Source organism: Gopherus flavomarginatus, chromosome 5 (assembly GCF_025201925.1).
Source record: "Gopherus flavomarginatus isolate rGopFla2 chromosome 5, rGopFla2.mat.asm, whole genome shotgun sequence".
NCBI lineage: Eukaryota > Metazoa > Chordata > Testudines > Testudinidae > Gopherus > Gopherus flavomarginatus.
The window spans coordinates 13,151,525-13,172,860 of NC_066621.1; the positions used below are offsets into that span (position 1 = coordinate 13,151,525).

Genomic DNA, 21,336 nt, shown 5'->3' on the forward strand with positions numbered 1-21,336 from the left:
CTAAGTTTTTTATTCCTGTGTAGACATTCCCAGAGAGAGCCTGGGCAGCAGGGCAGGCACTCACTTTGGCATGGCAGGCTAAGGAAATGGTCAGGGCAGTGTCCCTGGTCCTGATTCCCTACTCTGGGCACCCTGAGCAACCGCTCGTCCAGCTCCCAGTCTCCTGTGCTGGAGAGGAAATGCCGGCCCCATTCGCAATGATGTGGCTTCACCCAGCCCAGTTCCATTCCCTGCCTCCAGGTACGTCCTCTGCCCAGTGCCCAGGGGTCTGGGACAAAGGAAGAGCAAACCCTGGCTGCCTCATTTCACACTCTCCCCAGGCACTGAGGAAGTATTGTCTGTGAGGGGGACAACATAGATCAGCCCCCACAATATTTCCACTGCAAAGGTGCTAGCCCCCACTGGCTCTTCAGTGCCACCACCCCAGTACTGCTTTCCTATAGAATACTGGATCACATTCAAGGTTTCTGTCCTTATCTTCAAGGCACTATAGGTGAGGATGAATAACTGCTAGAGTTAACTCCTTCCTCGTGTTTTCCCACTTCATTCTATCTAATTTTCCCTCAAGTCTGCACAAAGCAGAAGATCCACATGCACTAGGTGCATTATTCCGATCGCCATTCCAAGAGCTCATTTTTTCAGCTGTAAATTATCTACTCCTGAATTCTCATCCTTGGATAACCATAGGAATATTTGGTCCAGTAAAATCTACACCTAAGAATTAGAGTTTGTGCCACAGAAGTGATCTGTGCTTGGATACCATAGAGCGACAGATTTTCACACGCCACCCCCTACTGCAGCCAATAGTGTTATTATTAGTTGTGTCGCAATAGCGCGTGAGGGCTCAAGTCATGACTCAGGGCCCCACTGTGCTAAGCGCTGTAGAACCACACAACAAAAAGGAGGTCCCTGCCCCCATCCCTCTCATTAGAGCTGCCATCAATCAGCCCAGACAATAATATTCCTTATTCACGGTATTGGCCACGTCACTCTCCTTTTGAGAGGAATCAGAGGGATGGGCCAAGGTCAGCGCGCTGTGGGAATCCTTTGGAAAGTGGAAGGGGGAGAAGGACCCACCAAAAGGCTTTGATAACCAAAAGAAATGGTGCAGGAACAATGAGAGAGGTAGGAAAACCAGGAGAGCATGGAGTGTGACATGAACAACAAGCTCTCTAGCAAGTCTTTAGGCAAGCGCTAAGTGAGCATCATTATATTTGTACCTGTGAATAGCAGAATTATAGAAATTAAAATGACTTTCACACTGTACATTTCATTTTTATTCAAGTGGCAATTTGAACCCAAAATTCTAGATTTTTAGCAAATCAAAATTCTTCCAATTTACCTGAGGAAGTCCCAGCTACTTCTGTTCCTTTGGGAAGGACAGTTGTGGGTTTGTCCTGGGTAATTATGACTAAGGCAAAAAGAAGAGGAAAAAGCAGTTATGAACATTACATCAGTCTCCCATCACCAGCTGGCCACTCAGAGTCAGGAGGTTGCCAAACTAATGTTTAGGAATCTGCATCTTTAGAGAGAAGACACACTTATCCCACTTACACATTGTCACAGCAAGAGCGCAGGTACTATCAGTTGGGCTACCCTGCAGACTGCTGCTGGGATCCCATTCATATATTCTAGGGGAAGCCCATAGCAACCCCTACACTGAGCTGCCTACCACTTCCCTTTACAAAAGTTCTCTCTCTCTCTCCTTTTTTTTTTTAAGAGCTCTAACACTTCCATGGTTTGCAGCAGGGATGTGAAAGGCTCAATGTGGAGCCTCTTGCTACCACCATGAGTTACAAACTGCCAAAATCTGTCATTTCCCTTCAGTTTTACTCATCAAAACTTCCTAGAGTGACTTCTAAACCCCTGAACATCCTGTTCTCACTGAACATTCTTTGCAAGGTGTTTCCATGTGCAGCTCAGAACTATGCATCTCCTAGCCCAAAGGATATTTTGACTTGAGGGATTGACAGGGTGGGAAAACTACAGCCCGGGCGCCACATCCAGACCTCCAGACATTTTAATCTGGCTCTCGAGCTCCCGAAAAGCAGTGGCATGTGCCTCCTCTGGCTCCTAAGCGTAGGGACAGACAAGGGGCTCCGCATGCTGCGCCCACCCCAAGTGCCACCTCTGCAGCTCCCATTGGCTGGGAACCACAGCTAGTGGGAGCTACAGGGATGGTGCCTGCAGACGAGGCAGTGCCTAGGGCTGTCTGGCTGCACCTCCACATAGGAGCCAGACGAATGACATGCTGCTGTTTCTGGGAGCTGCTTGAAGTAAGCACTGCCTGGAGCCTGCACCACTGATGCCCTCCCGCACCCCGACTGTCCGCCCCAGCATTGATCCCCCTCCTGCCCTCCAAAAGCCTCAGTCCCAAACAGTTAGCACCTAACCCTCCTGCACCCCCAACCCTGAGCCTGCACCCCCAGCCAGAGCCCTCACTGCCTCCTGCTCACCAAACCCCAATTTCATGAGCATTCATGGCCAGTCATACAATTTCCATATCCAGATGTGGCAATTGGACCAAAAGGTTTGCCCACTCCTCGCCTACGAGAAGTTGCACCTTGTTCGGAATGAGGAGATGATGAGTTCAATTCTCGTTATTTGTACTGACTGATGATAACAATCCTGTGCCCGTCAAAACCGAAGTTAGCACTGAGCAACCCACCTTCCCTGAAAGAAAGTTACACAAGCTAGGAAGAGATCCCAGATCTCTACTATGGCAGACCCAAGTCTCATCCACTTAGTCTAACTGAAAGATACTTGGCTACAGGGTGTGTGCAATGAGGCTATTTGTGCATATATAATCCAAAAATATCTATATGATTGACATAATCAAAATTGAATGAATATAAAACACACATGAAAGGTCTGTAACAGTTACTCTGCAACAGCTCCAATCATGAGTTCTTTTTAAAACCATAAAAATAGCCTGAGCTTGACAGTTTGGAAGTTGACTCCATTCAACTTGATCTCCATTCAGCAAACATTGGATGAAAGTCCGTCCACGTAATCTGAAGTAAAGAAAAGGAAAAAAAAATCTTACCTAACTCTGTAATTACTCCTGTGATAGTCCAGAACTTTGGAAAATGGGTTCTTTCTGCCAGTAAGTGATGCTCTAGGGTCATTCCTGCTCGAAGTACCAACATGACCCCTAGGACCAAGGAATGCTGAGCAGTTAAAGCCAATGCAGAACAAGCAAATAGGTGGGTATAAGATTGCAGAGACCATGTTAGCAGGTGAATCCTTCCCCTTAAAGTCTACACTAGCTAGATGCTTGGGAATTTCTGGGCAATATCTTTGTTAAACCTTAGCAAAGAGAAACAAGTAAGTCTCTCTTCTCCACATTCTTGAATGCTTCTTATTTGTTACATCTCCAAAAGGTGGAAGAAATCCCTAAATACATTCCAGAATTTGAAAAACACTAAGGAAATTAGTAATTTTTCAGACTGCTCATCTTCTCGGAGTTTTCACATGTGAAAGGGATTTGGATTAGCAGAGCAGGAGGCTGCATCACACCTCCCTCGTTCCAATCTGGAGAACAGTGCTTGGAATGTGTGCTGTTGGCATTCAACACCTTGGATTACTGTCCCAGATAAAAGGAGAGCAAAGTACTAAAATGGGTATCTCTGTCACTCTGGAAATCAATAGCTCAGCCTGCTTAGTGCCATCATTCCTCTTCCTATTTTAACTCTGCTCTTCCACCAAAGAGTTGGCAACAGTCCACACCCAAGACCCACTTAGCTAGACCTCTAGCTAATTCTTGCACAGGAAGTACTGCATACTGGCATTGCAGTCACTTATGCTTCACTACTTCCTTTAACACTACAGGCTAAAGGTCGTGGCCTTATTTATTTGGCAAGGAGGTTTAGAGAAACAGATGAGAGGTGCACCTAGTAAAGCTGGTTTCTGCAGGTTCTTTCACCAGTCTCCTGAAACTGCAGGGACCAACAAGGATAGACATGAACATCATTTGTGGCCAGGTGCCTACTGCTTTTCTTCCAACTTAAAACATTACACCCAAAGGCCACTTGTGCTGACAGCAGCAACAGGGAGAGAAGACAGCTGTGCAAGGGCTGTCCCGCTGCTGCCACGCTTTCAAAAGCTGAACATCTCAATGTCCAAACCTAATCAGCCCATTTAAACCCAAAGGTTTCGTTGGTGGACACAATTCTGAGGTGTGCAGCTCCTCTACATGTCTGCACACAAAAATGTGAAGTATCAGAATAACTAGAGCTTGGACATTCTTGTGGGTGCAACTCAGATGCAGTATTGCCTAGAGGAAAAACCACTGGACCGGGACTCAAGCAACCTGGATTCCATTCTCATTTCTGCCTCTGGCCTGTGGGTGACCTTGGGAAGTCACTTCCCCTTCTGTAAAATGGAGTAAACAATACTGCCCTCCTTTGTAAAGTGATTTGATATCTGATAACAGCTAGCTGTTATTACAGCACCTGAGAGGCAGGCTGATGGTTCAGCTACAGGAAAAGGCATTCTCTGTGTCTCCCAATCCTTATGGGGTTTGAAGACAGAGAATCATACGACTGGAAAGAATCTCGAGAGGTTTTCCAGTCCAGGCCCCTTCACTCAGGCAGGACTAAGTATTATCTAGACCATCCCTGACAGGCATTTGTCTAACCTGCTCTAAAAAATCTCTGATGACATTGATTCCACAACTTCCCTAGGCAATTTATTCCATAACCAGCCTTTCCCAGTCATCCTGGTCCCAGAACAGAAAATTTAACCCTGCACATACCACTGAAATGGGTGATACAGTGAAAAACAAAATGATATGAATTAAAATGAAGACATCCATGCTCATGCCATGTGCTTCCCTGTTCAGTTACTCTGATGTCCAGAAAGTACCTGCACAGTCCAATGGAACTAGAATCCAATCACATATTATGGTAGTTTTTTCCAACAGCAGCTTGAATAAACTGAATCACACCCCATGATTCTGTAGCTGCACCTGCTTCCTCCCAAGTTAATCTTTCAGCTGGAGGACTGAGGGATCATGAGCCACACCTGGCCAAATTCAGCTTGAAGGTTATACTTTTTCAATAGGGCCCTGAAGCCAGGACAACAGATTTGTAGCACCTGCTCAGATTGTGTTTTTAAATTAGATTGGAATTTCTTTTATTAATTTTCCACTGTTCACCAAATTAAGCTCTGTGAATTAATCAGCACCGGTTGCCCATCACAAATGATGTTTACTTTTGCACTATACAGGTCATTGGTTATAACAACAGCTCTGCCATGCTCTGGTCCTTTTGGAACACCACACGATTTCCCTAGCACAGAACAAGATCAGTGTTAGTGCGTTATGTTGATGAAACAAACTCTAACCGACTTAGAAGAGACTATGGCTGGGATGGCCAAACTGTGGATCACGAACCGCATGTGTCTCTTTTACAGTGAAAGTGCAGCTCACGGAGCCCTCCGACCAGACTTGGGGGGCGGGGGAGCTTGGGACCTCTGCCTTGGAGCAGGGTGGTGGGCTAGGGGCTTCTACCCAGCAGGGAGGCGGGTCTCAGGGCTTCAGAAGGAGCGGGGCTGAAGCCACGAGCCCCAGTAGGTGCCTCCTGCTCCGGCTCTTGAACTTCTGAAGATTGTTGTATGTGGCTTGAAGGGTCAGTAAGTTTGGCTTCCCCTGGACTATGACAGACTAGCAGTCCAGTTAGTTCACTCTCCTCTCTGCGTTTTTTCCTACTTAACTGTGGATATTCTTATTGTCCAAATTAAGTGTTTAATTCTATTACTTTGTCAACTTCAATGGCAGAGACTCCCGCTACCTGGTACAGGGAGTTATTTGTGATGCTTCCTCTGGCATCAGGCACTTATTACCATAAAGACCACACTATCAGACATTCACCATGTCCACATGCAAAGCAGAAGAGACATGCTGCATTCAGGGAGCCACAGAGAAAGCTACAAAGAGTACTAATGAATATATTGGAAAAATATCTCTGTCCTTGATGTGGAGAAGGAATTTTGCACATAAAAATATATGGTCTATTATATACATCAAGTATTTTCCTAATCAGGCATGCCAGACTACTGGAGTTTAAGACTGCACAAGAAATTCACATCTGTGTTACGATATAGCCTATGTTTCTCAAACAGAATATAATACATACATGCAAGGAGCTGCAGTTAAGAGTGATCACTCAGTTGGCTCCTTCCTCTCACCCTGTATTAATGTAGAGTTTTGCACTGAATACAACAGATACAGACTCAATATAAGTAGCTTTGTCAAAAGGCATTGGTAGATTAAGGCATGCAGAAAGAGAAAGACAGATTTTCCCCTGCTTCTCATCTCCAATTCTAACTGAACATTCTGTTTACACGATGGCATTTTTCTCTTCTTCAACTCTAACTTTGTGACCCTCTCCAGTCTGCGTCCATCCTCTCCACTTTTTCACACAATTCCCAGGGCTTCTACCCCACCCCATTCTCCTTGATCGCTTGGCGCCTTGGACACCATCAAGCATTTCCACTTCTTTCAATCCCAGCATCTACTGGCTTTTGTTGCTCCAGCCTCTCACAGTTTTTCTCTTGACTCTTCCATCTTGTACTTTCAGGTCTAGTTTGGTGGATCTTCCAACAACCCCCCACCTCCCCATCAGCAAGAATCTGCCAGGGATTCTCTCTTCAGCCCACCCTCTTTTCCTTGTGCACCCGTCTTTGGGATCCTATCTGCTCTCACAGCTTTAGATGCAATTGTTATATTGACAACTCACAAAACTCCCATCTGGATTCCCTGCCTGTAGCTTAAACTGCACATGGAAAAAACAGAGCTTGTGTTCTCTTGCAAATCTTTCCTTCTCTACGTCCTCAGTCACCACTGATTGAATAAAACCATCCTCCTCTCAGCTGTTCAGGCCTGTAATCTGGGTCTTATTTTTGACTCAGTCCTTTCTACGGACCCTCATGTCCTGGCTACATCCAAATCTTGCCATTTTCCCTTCTGAAGTTCTCCCAGATGCAGCTTTTCTCAGTGCAGACTGCCAAAACTCTCATTCAGGCCCTTCTAGTTTTCTCTATGGACTTGGCTTTTTTTCAGGTTATGTCAACCCCTATTCTGTGCATCTCTCCACCGGGACTCCCTTCTTTACCCACATCAGAAAAGAAGCTTCATAGCCTCTCTTTCAAAGCACATCTCATCACAGCCCTGCCTCACCTACCAGATGTCTCATCTCATGATGTCAGCTAGCAGCTGAGCTCTACCAACATACCCCACCTTCATCGCCTCTTGATCCACATCTCCTAGAGAACCTTCAGGCTTTCTTCCTTACCTGTCAGATGGGCTCCCTGAAAAAAATCACAGCCACTACCTTAACCTTAAAAAAAACCCTATTTCTGCTGTAGTGCCTACAGAACCCTACTATTTTATACAAGCTTGAAACGAGGCAAGCCACACTGCATGCACAGCTAATCTACATGAAAAGATGCTGCCTTCCCTCCCTGCCACCTTCACCAATTTGTTTCATCCATTTGTTGCATCTTGTTGTTAATCTGGATTTAGAGTTCTTTAGGGCAATGGTTTTCAAACTTTTTCTGTGTGGGGCAGGGGATTGGGGTGCAGGATTACCTCAGGCAGCTCCCTGTCAGTGGTGCAGTGGGGGTGCAAAGGCAGGTTTTCTGCCTGTCCAGGCATGGCGAACCATGCTGCACCCAGGAAGCAGCCAGCAGCAGGTCCAACATCTAGTCGGAGGTACATAAGCAGCTCTGCGTGGCTCTCGCCCGCAGGAACCACCCCTCAGCTTCCATTGGCTGGGACCTGTATGCAATATTGTAATATAAGTGGCACTGTGCAGGTAAATCATTTCTGAAACAGCTTTTTTTCATATTTGCCAGGTGATGCAGCAAAACTGTCTGAGCATCCTGAGGATGGAGGCATCCCCAACTATTTCTGTGCAGTCAAAACTCAAATATAAAATTACTTCCCATTCCTGTCGATCTAATCCGCACATTCCTGAATCCAGCACAAGTCATCTCACTGATGGATGTTCCCAGACTGCTTTGCAATGAGATTCTTGAATAAGCAGCTTAATTGTATATTGTCAGTGATCTGCAAGGAACTTGAAACTAGTTATTAAAGCTAATTTTGAGTAGACCTATTCAGTGGAGGAAAGTCTGACATTTCCATCAGCACAAAATGGCCCCAGCAAATTTGTTTCAGAGAAAATAAAATACTTACAACCAGAAAGCTCTCCAATGGTTGACCACTCTGAGTTTTCCAGGGATTTTAACAAAGCTGTCATGGCACCTATATATCACTTCTGTGCCGATAGGGAAGCCCTCTGTGTGACTAGTATCACTGGGACTGCATGCCTGAGCCTTGGCAGGGTCCCAGACTGACCTTTCAGAAAAACATAAGATCATTCTCTCATTTAACAGGAGAGAGATTTATTTTAAATAATTTCGCAAAGCTGCCTTCATTGAAAAGGATCCTGACATGCCTTAGATGCTACAGGGACCTGCCATAGACCAGGTGAGCCCCGTTGTGGGGGTTCCTCAGGATTTCCAGTAGCCTATGAGAACAGACAAGCTTCCCACAGCCAGGGGTTGAAACTGAAGGCGTCTTCACTGCTGTGCTAGGTCAAATTATCTAAACAGGAATTAGCCTAGTGAGAGCAACCCCACTGCAAAAGAATGGTGGAGGTGCGGAGAGCGATTGGATTAGCAGCACAGAGTAGCTGAGTCCCCACTGCATGATGAGCTCCAGCCTAAGCAGCTCTCCCGCTCCCACCCACACTACAAGTGGGCCAGGTAGTGGCCAACTCGAGCCTGAGAGCTTCATCCCTTAAACAAAAGCTTCTTTTCACCACCATGAATCCTGTGCTCAAAGCTAGAAGAGATATTTCTCCCCCTTACAATTACCGGTTTTATTTGTTTTGTTTTCTTCAGGGGTGCCTGGGATTGTTTCAGCACAGACACTGTATAAAAAGGAATTTTGCAAAAGGAAAGATCATCAGTTCACTCATCTGACTGTTCTGAAAATCATATAAAGAGCTAGGCCACTCACAGACAGACATCAGATGCCACAAGATGACTAGAGTGACTTTTATAGTGTTAGTATCTGACAAAACAGGCTAAAAGAAAAGAGGCCCAGTCCCAGATTTCCTCCTTCACTCTTAAAAATATTTCCAATCTCTGCCTCCTAACACACGTGAAAGTACTACTGAACAACATCGCTAAGACAAACAAGAAAAAATGTAACTAATTTTACTCATTTCATTTTCCTTAATATTTCTGAGACTGCACAGTGCAAGTATCAGAGGGGTAGCCGTGTTAGTCTGGATCTGTAAAAGCAGCAAAGAATCCTGTGGCACTTTGCTGCTTTTACAGATCCAGACTAACACGGCTACCCCTCTGATACTTGACACCATGCAAGGCACTGCATTTAGCCGTATGGAGTGGAAATCCATCAACCTGAGGTGCCACAGGATTCTTTGCTGCTTGCACAGTGCAAGATGGCCATATACATTAGGTGTACTGCCCTGGTAGCCACACCATCAATTAACTCTTTGAACCGTAAACAATCTATTCCTGCGCACAAGAGTGAGGATTATAGTACTGTTTCAGAAATGGATAATCTTTGGCCCAGTCAACATGCTTGGAGTGCCATTGACAATAGGAGATCCCCTGACACGTTGTCATCTGACTAGTATCAAATGCGAACAAGCTCTGGTCTCCCCCAATCTCAAAAGTTCCCCTCTGATCCCACCTACCCCTTCAACTATTGCCCCAAACCCCTTCCTCCCTTCCCTTCTAATATCAGTGAACAGGTTGTTGTCAAGGCCAAAAGTATAACTGATCTCAAAAGACAATTAGTTAAATTCATGGAGGGCAGGTCCAACAATAGCTATTAGCCATGATGGTCGGGGTGCAACCACATACTCTGGGTGTCCTTAAACCTCTGACTGCCAGACTCTGGCACTGGCTGACAGGGGATGGGTCACTCAATAATTGCCCTGTTCTGTCTCCTGCAGTGGAAACACAGTGGGTCTGTGGCAGCGGAAACACCCACTCCGACAGGCTATGGGGCCCAGCCCACTGCCCGCCTGCTCACACTGTCACCCGGCCCGGGCTGCCCCGCGGCTGCTCGCTTCCCAGGGCCCGACTGGCCGGGTCGAGCCCCTGCACCTGGCAGCCAATGGGGCGGTGCCGCGTGGGCGGGGCTTGCTGCCCCCCGCTCCGCACCCTGCGCAGCCAGTGTGGGGCAGCAGCAGGTCTCCGCCCACCGGCCCCATGCAGCCAGAGCTCGGGGACAGTGAGGGAAGGGAGCAGGAAGGAGGAGCGTGGCCAGGAAAGGATGGGGCGGTTCCTGAAAAGTGGGGGCAGGACACATTCAAAAGGGGCAGGGCTTGTGTCACTGCTTTGCCCCTAGGCTCTGTCCAGGGAGCCAGTGCTGGGGTGGGGGGAGGGGAGAAGAGGCTGCTCTGGGCCCCGAGTTATTGCCTCGCCCCAGGGACCAGCATCGAGCCTGTGTCCCAGTAGGACCTGCCCAGGCACATACACAGAGGGAGATGGCTCGCCCCACTGCACGTGTCTTTATGGGTGCAGCTGTGGGCACATTACAGGAGGGGCAGCTGCTCATGGAATCACCCACCAGAACTATCCCGTTTGCTTTTGTTCATTAGGGTATAAAATTGAAACATTTAAAGCCCTCCAGAGGTTTCCCTTCCAGTCTGTATCCCTGAGTGCAACAGCCTTTCCCAGAGTGGGCTTCCTGCACTGGCCCGAGCTGTTTCTTTCAAAAGACAAAACAACCGTTGTTTTTAAATAAAGCTAGTGCTTTTAATTAGGTACCTTCTGCATGTTCAGTCTTCACCTTCTGGTATGCAATGGGAAAGAAATCATAGAAGAGTGTTTTTTTCAAATGTCAGTTGCTTCATTTGGGTTCAGGAATTTGGCTGGAGGGGGTGATCAGGGAGCGAGAAGGAAAAGAGAAGGGAGACAGTGGAGAGAGAGTGGGCAGGGGGGCAGGGCCAGGGACAAAACAGGGGAGGAGTATGGGCAGGGCCACAGTTGGGCTGGGGCGCTAACCTCCCCAAGTAGCTGCTTCACCCACTGCCCATAACAGCAGGTAAGAGCAGTTTGTCTCCCACACACCCTGCAGTCTCCTTGGGCGGGGGCTGTCCACACCGCACATTCTGCATGAGGGGGAGGGTATGGGGGTCTCTGCAGGGAACTGAGACTTTCTGCCACGGTGAAGCAGGCCGGGTGGTTCTGTATCCTTTGCTGCCTCGTCTGTCCCACCACCCTCCCGCGCTGCAAGCCCAGGCTGCCATCAGGCATAGGGGCACCAGTTTAATAATACTGTGCTGGGTCCCATAAATCCCAAAGATGGCCTGCCTGCCAGCCACACTTGGGTTACATGCTGGCTTTTATCAGCCTTGGTTACTTCTTCAGGGTAAACCCAAGACACTCCCACTCCCTCTCCTTCCTCTCCCCCCAAATGTTCCAGGCTGTCCAGGGATATCTCTGTTGTCCCTTTAAGGCAGGGGTTGGCAAACTATGGCCCATGAGCTGTTTTAAGCTGGCCCCTGAGTCCCGCTGAGGAACAGGGGCTGGAGATTGCCCCGCTCTGGTGCTCCCCCAGATGCCGTGCAATGGCTCCTACATGCTTCACTGACCCCCTTCAGGGCTCCAGTGGGAGCTGTAGGGGCAGTGCCTGCAGATGGAGCAGTGTGTAGAGCCACCTGTCTGTGCTTCCGCATAGAAGCCAGAGAGGGATATGCCAGTGCTTCTGGGAAATACTGAGTTACCTAGACAATTTAACGTAATCAGACTGGATTAGTTTCAATTAAAGAATAAAAACAGGTTTATTTAAACTGCAGATAGATTTTAAGGAAGTACCAGTAATGATGCATGAAAGTTAGAAATGGTTACATGAAAAATAAAGATAAAAAGCTTCTTGGTGCTGAACTTAAACTATATGTGAATCAAAATTGAAGTCCTTACCCCATCGTATCAGCATTACAGACTGAACTTTTCCTGTCAGGACACCTCCCTCATGTTCAGCAGCTGTATCTTTTGGTCTTCTCAGGTACAAAGAGGAAGATGGACAGGGAGAGAAGAGTGGGTTGGGTGTTTGCCCCTCACTGAATAAATACTGGAAGTGGATGAGTCACTACAAAACGTAATTTTCCCTTTCTTGATATTCACCTCTTCTTGTCAACTATTGAGAAAAGGGTTGATTGCATTGGCCGCGTTAGCACTGACACCCTTCCCCCCCTTGCTGTGTATACACACACACACACACACACACACACACACACACACACACACACACACACACACACACACACACACACACACACAGAGCTTATTGTATTTTTCACTCCATGCATCTGATGAAGTGGGTTTAGCCCATGAAAGCTTATGCCCAAATAAATTTGTTAGCCTCTAAGGTGCCACAAGGACTCCTCCTGTTTTTGTTGATACACGCTAGCATGTCTACCACCACTCTAAAGGCTATAGAACCTCATCCAAGACTTTTGCATCAAGTACATAACTTCTATTTGAGCTATAGCATCTCTTTAAAAAGATGTCCAGTCTTGATTTTTACAAAATGTGAGGTGATGGAAAATCTGCCCCATCCATAAGTAGATTGGTCCACTGGCTATTTACCCTCAGTTAAATATTTACATCTTATTTCTACTCCGAATTAAGCCTTACTTCATGTCCAGCTTCTAACTTGTCCTTTTCAGAAGCACTTAGCTTTTCATTAGCCTCTTCTGTTTGTAGTTAGATATGCCCAAAGTATCAATTTTTTAAAAATAAAAATACTTCAATGTGCATGACAGTGCCCCTTAGATATTACACAGAGTGATAAGCATTGATAAACAATGATGTTTGACAGCACATTTGTTTATTTGCTTTAAGTGTCAGACTTCCCAGATAATTTCAAACACTTTGGTACAACCATAGTTAGAATCTAATAGCTCAAAGGTGGCACAATTAAAAGTGATCAGTCTCGTTAAACAACCATTCTTCGTACGACGTTCAGCCCTTGGACTAGAGAAAGATTCATCACTGTAAAAGAAAGTTCCTTTGATGGAAAAATAAGCAGCAAATAACTGTGTAGCCACCTAGTTTAACTCAAAGGGAATTTAATCAAAGCTACAAATGACGGGCCATTTGCAGCATGGGTCTGTCAATAACCTAATCCCAGATTTGGACCTTAGCGTCCAAAATATGGGGGTTAGCATGAAAACCTCCAAGCTTAGTTACCAGCTTGGACCTGGTACTGCTGCCACCACCCAAAAAATTAAGAGTGTTTTGGGGCACTCTGGTCCCCCCAAAAACCTTCCCTGGGGACCCCAAGACCCAAATCCCTTGAGTCTCACAACAAAGGGAAATAAACCTTTTCCCTTCCCCCCCCCTCCAGGTGTTCCTGGAGAGATACACAGAAGCAACCTCCGTGAATCTAAACAGAGGGATTCCACCCTCCCCGTTCCCAGCCTGGAGAACAGAATTACCAAGAGTCAATCTCTCTTCCCCCCTCACCCAGAGTGAATGCAAAGTCAGGCTAGTACATCTAACACACACAGGTTTTCCCCTGACTTCTTCCTCCCACCAATTCCCTGGTGAGCTGCAGACCCAATTCCCTGGAGTTCCTCACTAAAGAAAAACTCCAACAGGTCTTAAAAGAAAGCTTTATATAAAAAAGAAAGAAAAATACATACAAATGGTCTCTCTGTATTAAGGTGACAAATACGGGGTCAATTGCTTAAAAGAAATATGAATAAACAGCCTTATTCAAAAAGAATACAATTTAAAGCACTCCAGCAACTATAGACATGTAAATACAAAACAAAAAACCAACTTTGTGCTCACAACTTGGAAACAGAAGATTAGAAAACAGGAAATAGAAAAATCCTTCTCTAGCTGAGAGAGATTCAGGCAGAAGACAAAGAACTCAGACACAAACTTCCCTCCACCCAGAGTTGAAAAAAGTCCTGTTTCCTGATTGGTCCTCTGGTCAGGTTACTTTTTTTTCCAGGTGAAAGAGACATTAACCCTTAGCTATCTGTTTATGACAGAGTCACAGGGGCTAAATGCGACTCCCCTTGATAACCATGGCAGAACACATAGCAGCCTACTCAACTTGTTAAAAATACAGCTCAATTTGGCACCTTACATGCTTTGTTTACCAGAGAAATAAGTCTGACCTTGTACTCCTTGAGGTCAATAGCAAAAATACCTATGACTTCTGCAGAGCAGTTCAGAGATAGGCATTTGGCAGGAGCTAGTACTGTGATCAAGGCCTCCCCAGCAGGTTAATGAAACAGACTCACTAGCTTAGCCAGGCAGAGAGTAATAATTGGCACAGAAGGAAGGAGCTGTCCTTGGGCTCCTACACAGAAAGTCACGGCTGATGAAAGGAGGTTGCTTATAGAGAGAGTTCCTAAGGTAACTATCTTCATTTAAACCTACCCACATTCTGTAGAAAACAGGGATAATAAAAAGTGTAATGCAAGCATTGACTAAGCTAATACTTGATCTCTGAGGCTTGTGTGTAGAGAAAGAACAAGTGCGAGGCATTAAAAAAAAAAAACTGGTTGCCAGAGCAACCTTGGTTGGAAGGATCACACTTTGAAAGGGAGAGCTAAGGGTTAGCTCTACATAGCTTGGAGGTGACAGCTGGTGTTCCAGACTAACAAATTGCATTTTGATTCATCTGCTGAAATTTATATCAAGGTCCAAGCCTGTGAATTGTTCCTGAGTGACTTAACTTTACCATCATACAGAGTCTTTCATCCAACTGGATCCAAAGTGATTACACAAACTACACATGTAAGAATAATTTTGCCCTGAACCCCCAGTCCAGAGCAGCCATCTCTGGGAAGCAAAGTGATTCCTGTTAAATAGCACGCAGCAACTTCACATAAGTAGTTTAGGGCAGGGACTGAAGACACCTGATTTAATGCTTTTAGTTTTGCACAAAGGGCCTTAGGATTTGTAATGGCCACTAGCAGTGAAGATCTTGGCTTTACCTCTCATCTGAAACATAGCACCAGCCAGCATCATGCAAGGATTCATGGGCCACATCCAGAGGGAAGAGCACTAGCATTATTTCTTGCATTTCCAGGTCCTCCATCCAAGTAAGAACCCAGATCCAACATTATGTAGTTAGTGAGATCTGGCAAGCTCTTTAGTATCCGAGAATGCAATAAAATAATTGTGACTAATATCGATTGCTAACTGTTGCATGTGTCCATCAAGTAATTATTGGTGCAGACATTTTCCCAATAATCAACAATCTCTAAGATGAAATCTGAGTGCTATTCAGAAGGGTACAGAGGAATCTGTGAGCAAAATGTATTTTTATACAAATGCAGGAGAGCCACATCTGACTTGGCAAGTTAGCCAGCAACAGTGACAAACAAGCTGAGAATGTCTTTTATACATGCAAACGAAATTTTCTTCATTAAAATTAGATGCATTTCAAGTGATTTCCCAATTCTAAGTTGATCCTGGGAGGTATAAGCCAAACCAGGAACAGCAAATAGAACTGTTGGACGAGTTATGGCAACAGGTCTGTGTTGCTAAAACAAGCAGGGAGAGGGACAGTGGAAACTCCCTGGAGAAGCTGCTAGTGATACTGTAGAGCCCTTTTGGAATCTTTGAAGCCAGCCTGAAAGGCTTCTGAGGTAACAGCTGTTTTCCCCCACCTCCCCACACTGAGTTCCATCCTCAGGGAGAGGCTATTATACACCAAGGACTACATCCATTTAACACACATGGATCACACTAGATCAACACCTTGTGCATGTTCATCTGTTGGCTATAACCACAAACTACAGATCAAACCACCTCACTTGCACAATTAATATGTATGTTAGGTACTCAAGGAACTCGGGGACTGGAGCATTTTCCTTACATTTTTTGTGGAAATCTTGGTTCTAAAGCCAACCCACCCATCCCTACCCCCCCGAAAATCTTGTGTGTTTCATCCCAGTCCACATTTATGCAATCCATCAGAACACTGCAAAAATCAGCATGGCTGGTAATTTCTCCAGAAAAGAGGCCCTGGATTAAATAGGAGAGAGTAGTGCTGGTAAAAATCTCATTCTTTGGATAAAACAAGGAGTGGAAGGAGGGATTTACTGTTAAATAGAAGGGCGTGTTCTAGATAGAACTAAGGAGTGCTGACACAGCCCTGCAGGAGCTTCTGCCAGGAACAGCAGGGGAATGAAGGTGCTGACAATGCTCTGTGGGGGAAGATTGCACTGTGCCTGCCTGTACTTGCCTCTGGTCAGTGTGATTCTTCCCTCCCTTTAACCAGCACAAAATTGACTAGCCAACAAAAAGTAAAAGACAGTTGGTTGCTTACGCATCAGGAGTGAAATTCTATCAACCCTCCCCTGCTCTGAGCAGAAACAGCATTTTGCCACGTTTTGTGCCAGTTGAAGCACATTTTCCAACTCTTGGTAAAAAGATACTGAAGACTTGAATTATTTAGTACTCATAAATTAGAGATACAAATTGGGTTGCTTGAAATACTCAGAGTTGCTAAGCCTAATGTCGCTTGTGGGCAACTAATTGAGTATGAGAATAGAGTTTTATTCCTTAGCCAGAGCCACTAGCCTTGCAAGGTGGTTTACCTTGAGGAGAAGAAACTGATAGGAATTGGATATATTCTTTGGTGAAGTCCTGTTTACAAAGACCGTACACCAAGTGCTTTTTCCCTGAACACAGTACAAACAGAAGGAGGTTTCTCATTATTTCCAAGTCTGCCTCTCCAGGATGTTCTCTGCCCAGGATGCTCAGTGTCTCAGCTCCTTCTCAGACCCCTTTCTGCCTTTAACACATACAGTTTACTAAACACAGTCCCCTTCCCCTGCATTTGCAACCATTCCCAAGGGAAACCCTTCTTAATTTCCTGAGGTTATATTTTTATTTGATCTGGCCCATTGCCTGGAGCAGTAGTTTCTGTTTTTCCAGTTACCTCACTACACAAAAGGAACATTTAATTGTTCTTTCCATTTAGCCTGAAAAAAAGCTTTTACCACACACATATTTTAACCAGATCTGTGTTTGATTTATAGACAAAGACCCACTTGAACGCCGCCAATACCTTCCAGCACGATAGCATCGCCACACTGGTAAATATGCAGATCGTCTTCTCCATCAGAGCAAGTGCACCTGCTGACAAAGTGAGCCCCATAGTTCTAAATGCACCACTTTGAAGCTGAATTTGTCTGTTATGAGGAACACAGATGGAGACTTGGTCTCTCATCTCCAGCAAAACACAAAAGCAACAAAAGAACTGACATACCAAAACCAAACAGCACCGTGGATTTTGTCCCTTTGCTGATTGCTTCTGATAAAAGGTTTTAGCTTTGGAGCATGCAGGTATTTGGCAGAGATGCATACGTTACACAATGTTTGTGTCTGTACTGAAACAGGAAATAGAATGGCTTCATTTAGATGGGGATGGGTGCGACTTGTCCAGAGAAATGCCAAAAGAATTGTTATTTTTACGCAAGATGAAAAATGGGAGGGTTCCTAGGTAATGTGAAGACGTCAAAGTCTGAATTTGGGAGGAGACGGAAACTACAGTGCAAAGAGTGTTGCCTAAATTCACGGCTGATATAAATTGGCCTCACCCTAGTGAAGTTAGAGCTGTGCCTGTTCACACCAGCTGAGAATCTGGCCCTGTATTCACAGCATAGGAAGACAGGCCATCAGAGGTGTAGTAGGAAGAGAGAGCCTGAAACATGAGGCCTGGTATCAGAGCCCTGAGCTAAAGCAGTAGTCAGGTCCTGCTGATGGAAAGCAAAGTTAACAAAAGTGACCTGGCCCTGTTATAGCATATGCCTGCTTGCAAGTTCACAGAACCTGAAAGAACAGGGCTGGTATTGCAAAACCATACGCATTCCTAAGAAGTGCTAGGCACAGGACACTCACAGAAACAAAACACTCCATATCAAGTATGCTACAAACACACTCCCCAAAGATAAAAGGAACATGTTGACTCCTCCTAGAGATAAGGTAAGGATGACACTGATGGAAAGAGGTGTTTGACTGAACCAGCACATACAAGGTAAAGGGTGGTAACTAACCAGGTCAGAGGGGCAATACTCAACGTTTCTATCAGTGTATAAAGAAAGGTCGCAGAGGGAGTATCTTTGTCTGGCCGAGGAAGGAACAGAAAGTCATAATAACATAAGAATGGCCAAACAGGATCAGACCAAAGGTCCGTCTAGCCCAGTATCCTGTCTTCTAACAATGACCAATGCCAGGTGCCCCAGAGGGAATGAACAGAACAAGTCATCATCAAGTGATCCATACCCTGTCTCCCATTCCCAGCTTCTGGCAAACAGAGGCTAGGAACACCATCCCTGCCCATCCTGGCTAATAGTCATTGATAGACCTATTCTCAATGAACTTATCTAGTTTCTTTGACAATGAGTTCCACAGGTTGACTGTGCATTGTGTGAAAAAATACTTCCTTTTGTTTTAAATCTGCTACCTATTAAAGTCCCGCCATTCACTGAGCTGGTCTATTGTTACGGGCATAAATATGCTACCATAAATGTATACATTGATCTGGGGAGCTAGATTGTTGCTTTGACAACAATAAAACTAGCTAGGTGCCTTTGCCACTGAAATGGGGCTGTGGTTTTATTGGGCAAGTCGATTGAGGTCTGCTGTGTCCCCTCGCTGCACAGAGCTGGGAAAACACACTGAAAGAAAACACACAGCCAACAACAGGCAGCCTATCCTGCCATAAGTGGGTAAAGCCCACTTTGATCACAGCAGCCAACAGCATGTGCTTTATTGTAGCTTGTCTCAGAATGAGTCCCTGACCCTTACTTTGGTGCCTAAACAGGAGCCAAGTTCTTCTGAAAAATCAATAACAGGGACTGAGATTTTTAAAGTCTGGCTTGCCCCAGGGTGGTGATGAATTTTCAGACTAGCTCTTCTTGATAAAGCTTTTAGCTCTGCAGCATGCAGACCTCTGGCAGAGACCTGGACAATGAAAGCCTTACAAAAGGTTTCTGTATGCTCAGAAAGGGAACAATTTAATTTAGTAGGGGACAGTGATGGACAAATATCTTCCCTTTTACACAGTGTTTCCTTTGGCAAAAGGGAACTGGAAGAAAAGCTGAGACCCTCACTACAGACTGCATATGCGGACACAACTGTGAGCTCTGGAGGGGGATGGGCTAAAAACTGCAGTTCAATACTCTGTTCACAGCATAGGAAGGAGATGGGCTAAGTGAGCAAAACTCAGTTGGAACATTTCACCAGTTGTAATCATTAAGTGGAAGAGGTTGGGAAGCTCACAGGGAATCTTTTCCGGGTGAGGGAAGCACAGATTTAGCAGAAGCTACTAGTTCTTGCCCAGAAGGGAGCATACCTGGGGCTGGCCTTGTAAAGACAAGGACAATGGGGGCTAATTCATCCCCATGCCGGACACTGCTTTTGTGCCTCCCCTGTTTTGAGTCCGGCTGCAACTGGCTCAGCCTCAGCGCAGGTTAGAGCAGCGTTCTGGCTACCCTATCTTGTGCAGGGCTGTGTTTGTGACCAAGAAGCTGGGAATAAGCATAGTGCAGCACAGGTCCAACCACATGTCCATGCTCCTGGAAATGCCCCCAAGACACTGTACTGGAAGTCCTTGGTGGGATGCATCAGAGCTGCCAGATCCATGAACTGTTTGGCTGAGAAGCTGTCATAAACAGATAGTTATGGGTTAATGTCTCTTTTACCTGTAAAGGGTTACAAACAGTGAACCTGGAACACCTGACCAAAGGGCCAATCAGGAGACAAGATACTTTCAAATCTCGGTGGAGGGAAGTCTTTGTTTGTGTGTTCTTTCTTTGTCTGTGTTCTCTCTGGCTTCTGAGAGGGTAACCAGACATACCTACAGGCTCTCTAATTTTCCTATTCAAATAAAAAGTAACAGTAGAAGGTGGTTTAGTCTTTTTGATTGTTTTCTTTATTTGCAAATGTGTATTTTGCTGAAATGATTTTAATGTGTATTTGTGCTGGGGGGAAGGCTCCTCTCTAGTGTCTCTAAGCTGAAAGACCCTGTAACGTTTACCATCTAAATTACAGAGACAACTTTTATTCTCTTTTAATAAAAGTTTTCTTTTTAAGACCTGATTGATTTTTTCCCCTTGTTGAGGCTCAAGGGAATTGAGTCTGTACTCACCAGGAAATTGATAGGAGATAGAGAGAGAGAAGGGAGGGGGGAAAAAGGTGGAATCCCTTTGTTTTAGATTCGCGGAGCTTGAATCTGTATTACCTCTTGAGGAGGGGGAAAAGATGCATTCCTCTCTGTTTTTAGATTCAAGGAGTTTGAATCACAGTGATCTTCCAGGGTAACCCAGGGAGGGAAAGCTTGGGAGAGGCAATGGTGGGGGGAAAGAGTTTACTTTCCTTATGTTAAGATCCAGGGGATCTGGGTCTTAGGGTCCCCAGGGAAGGTTTTGTTGGGGGGACTAGAGTGTACCGGGCACTCCAAGTCCTAGTTGGTGGCAGAACTACAGGATCTAAGCTGGTAATTAAGCTTAGAGGAATTCATACTGGTACCCCATCTTTTGGACTCTAAGGTTCAGATTGGGGACTTATGCCATGACAGAAGCAGAGAAATGATTTGGACACCATCCCATGATTCCAGCCACCCTCACTCAGGCACTACATCATTAGGTGGCCCTGGAGGCAATAACTGAGCCCTTAGATGTGAAACCTAAGGTTGGGCAATAAAAGTACACAAAGAACGGGTAACTGACATGAATATGGTGACTGAGCAGCAACATCCTCAGTTTCATATCCGGCCAAGAAAAGGCTCTTTGGTTAGTCAGTGATGACACAGGAGGAAGATGAGTGCAACAAAAGGGTGGAATCGCCATGAAATGTGCTATTGTTTGAACTATAGAAAATGCTGCTGAAGTTCTCCTTAGATCTTTGAGAATTAAACTTAGTTCACTACACTATAGTGCAGTTGGCAATACCCTAAAGGGCTCTTTTCCCCAGGAATCTGACTTTTAGCAAGTCATTTTGCTCCTTCCAGAGTTTTTCTATACTCAGACATTGGAACTATTTCACAGGTAACAGAGATAAGGCCAGACTGCAGAAACAGGCCCTCTGCTATCCACCTTACACATACTCACACCAAGCTCTATGTATATATGTGCACCAATAACCAAAACTTGTTAGCGCACCAGATCAGAACAGTCTTATCTCCACCAGACTGCATTTATACAGGCTTCCAGGATGAGTCTGTAAGATGAACGTACTTTCATAGCATACACAGTATAACTTTCCAAACTCATTTCAGGTGCTAATTAGACACAAAACCAAAAGTGATCT

The 21,336-nt window shown here is 45.4% G+C and overlaps 1 long non-coding RNA gene across 1 annotated transcript in view; it reads left to right on the forward strand.

Moving 5' to 3' along the window:
- Window positions 1-8,120, forward strand: part of LOC127051595 (uncharacterized) — a 40,260-nt gene extending 32,140 nt beyond the window's left edge. Inside the window, exon 3 of the long non-coding RNA XR_007774548.1 lies at window positions 7,858-8,120. This is a non-coding gene — a long non-coding RNA (uncharacterized LOC127051595). The remainder of the gene's footprint in view (window positions 1-7,857) is intronic.
- Window positions 8,121-21,336: the final 13,216 nt, after the last annotated feature.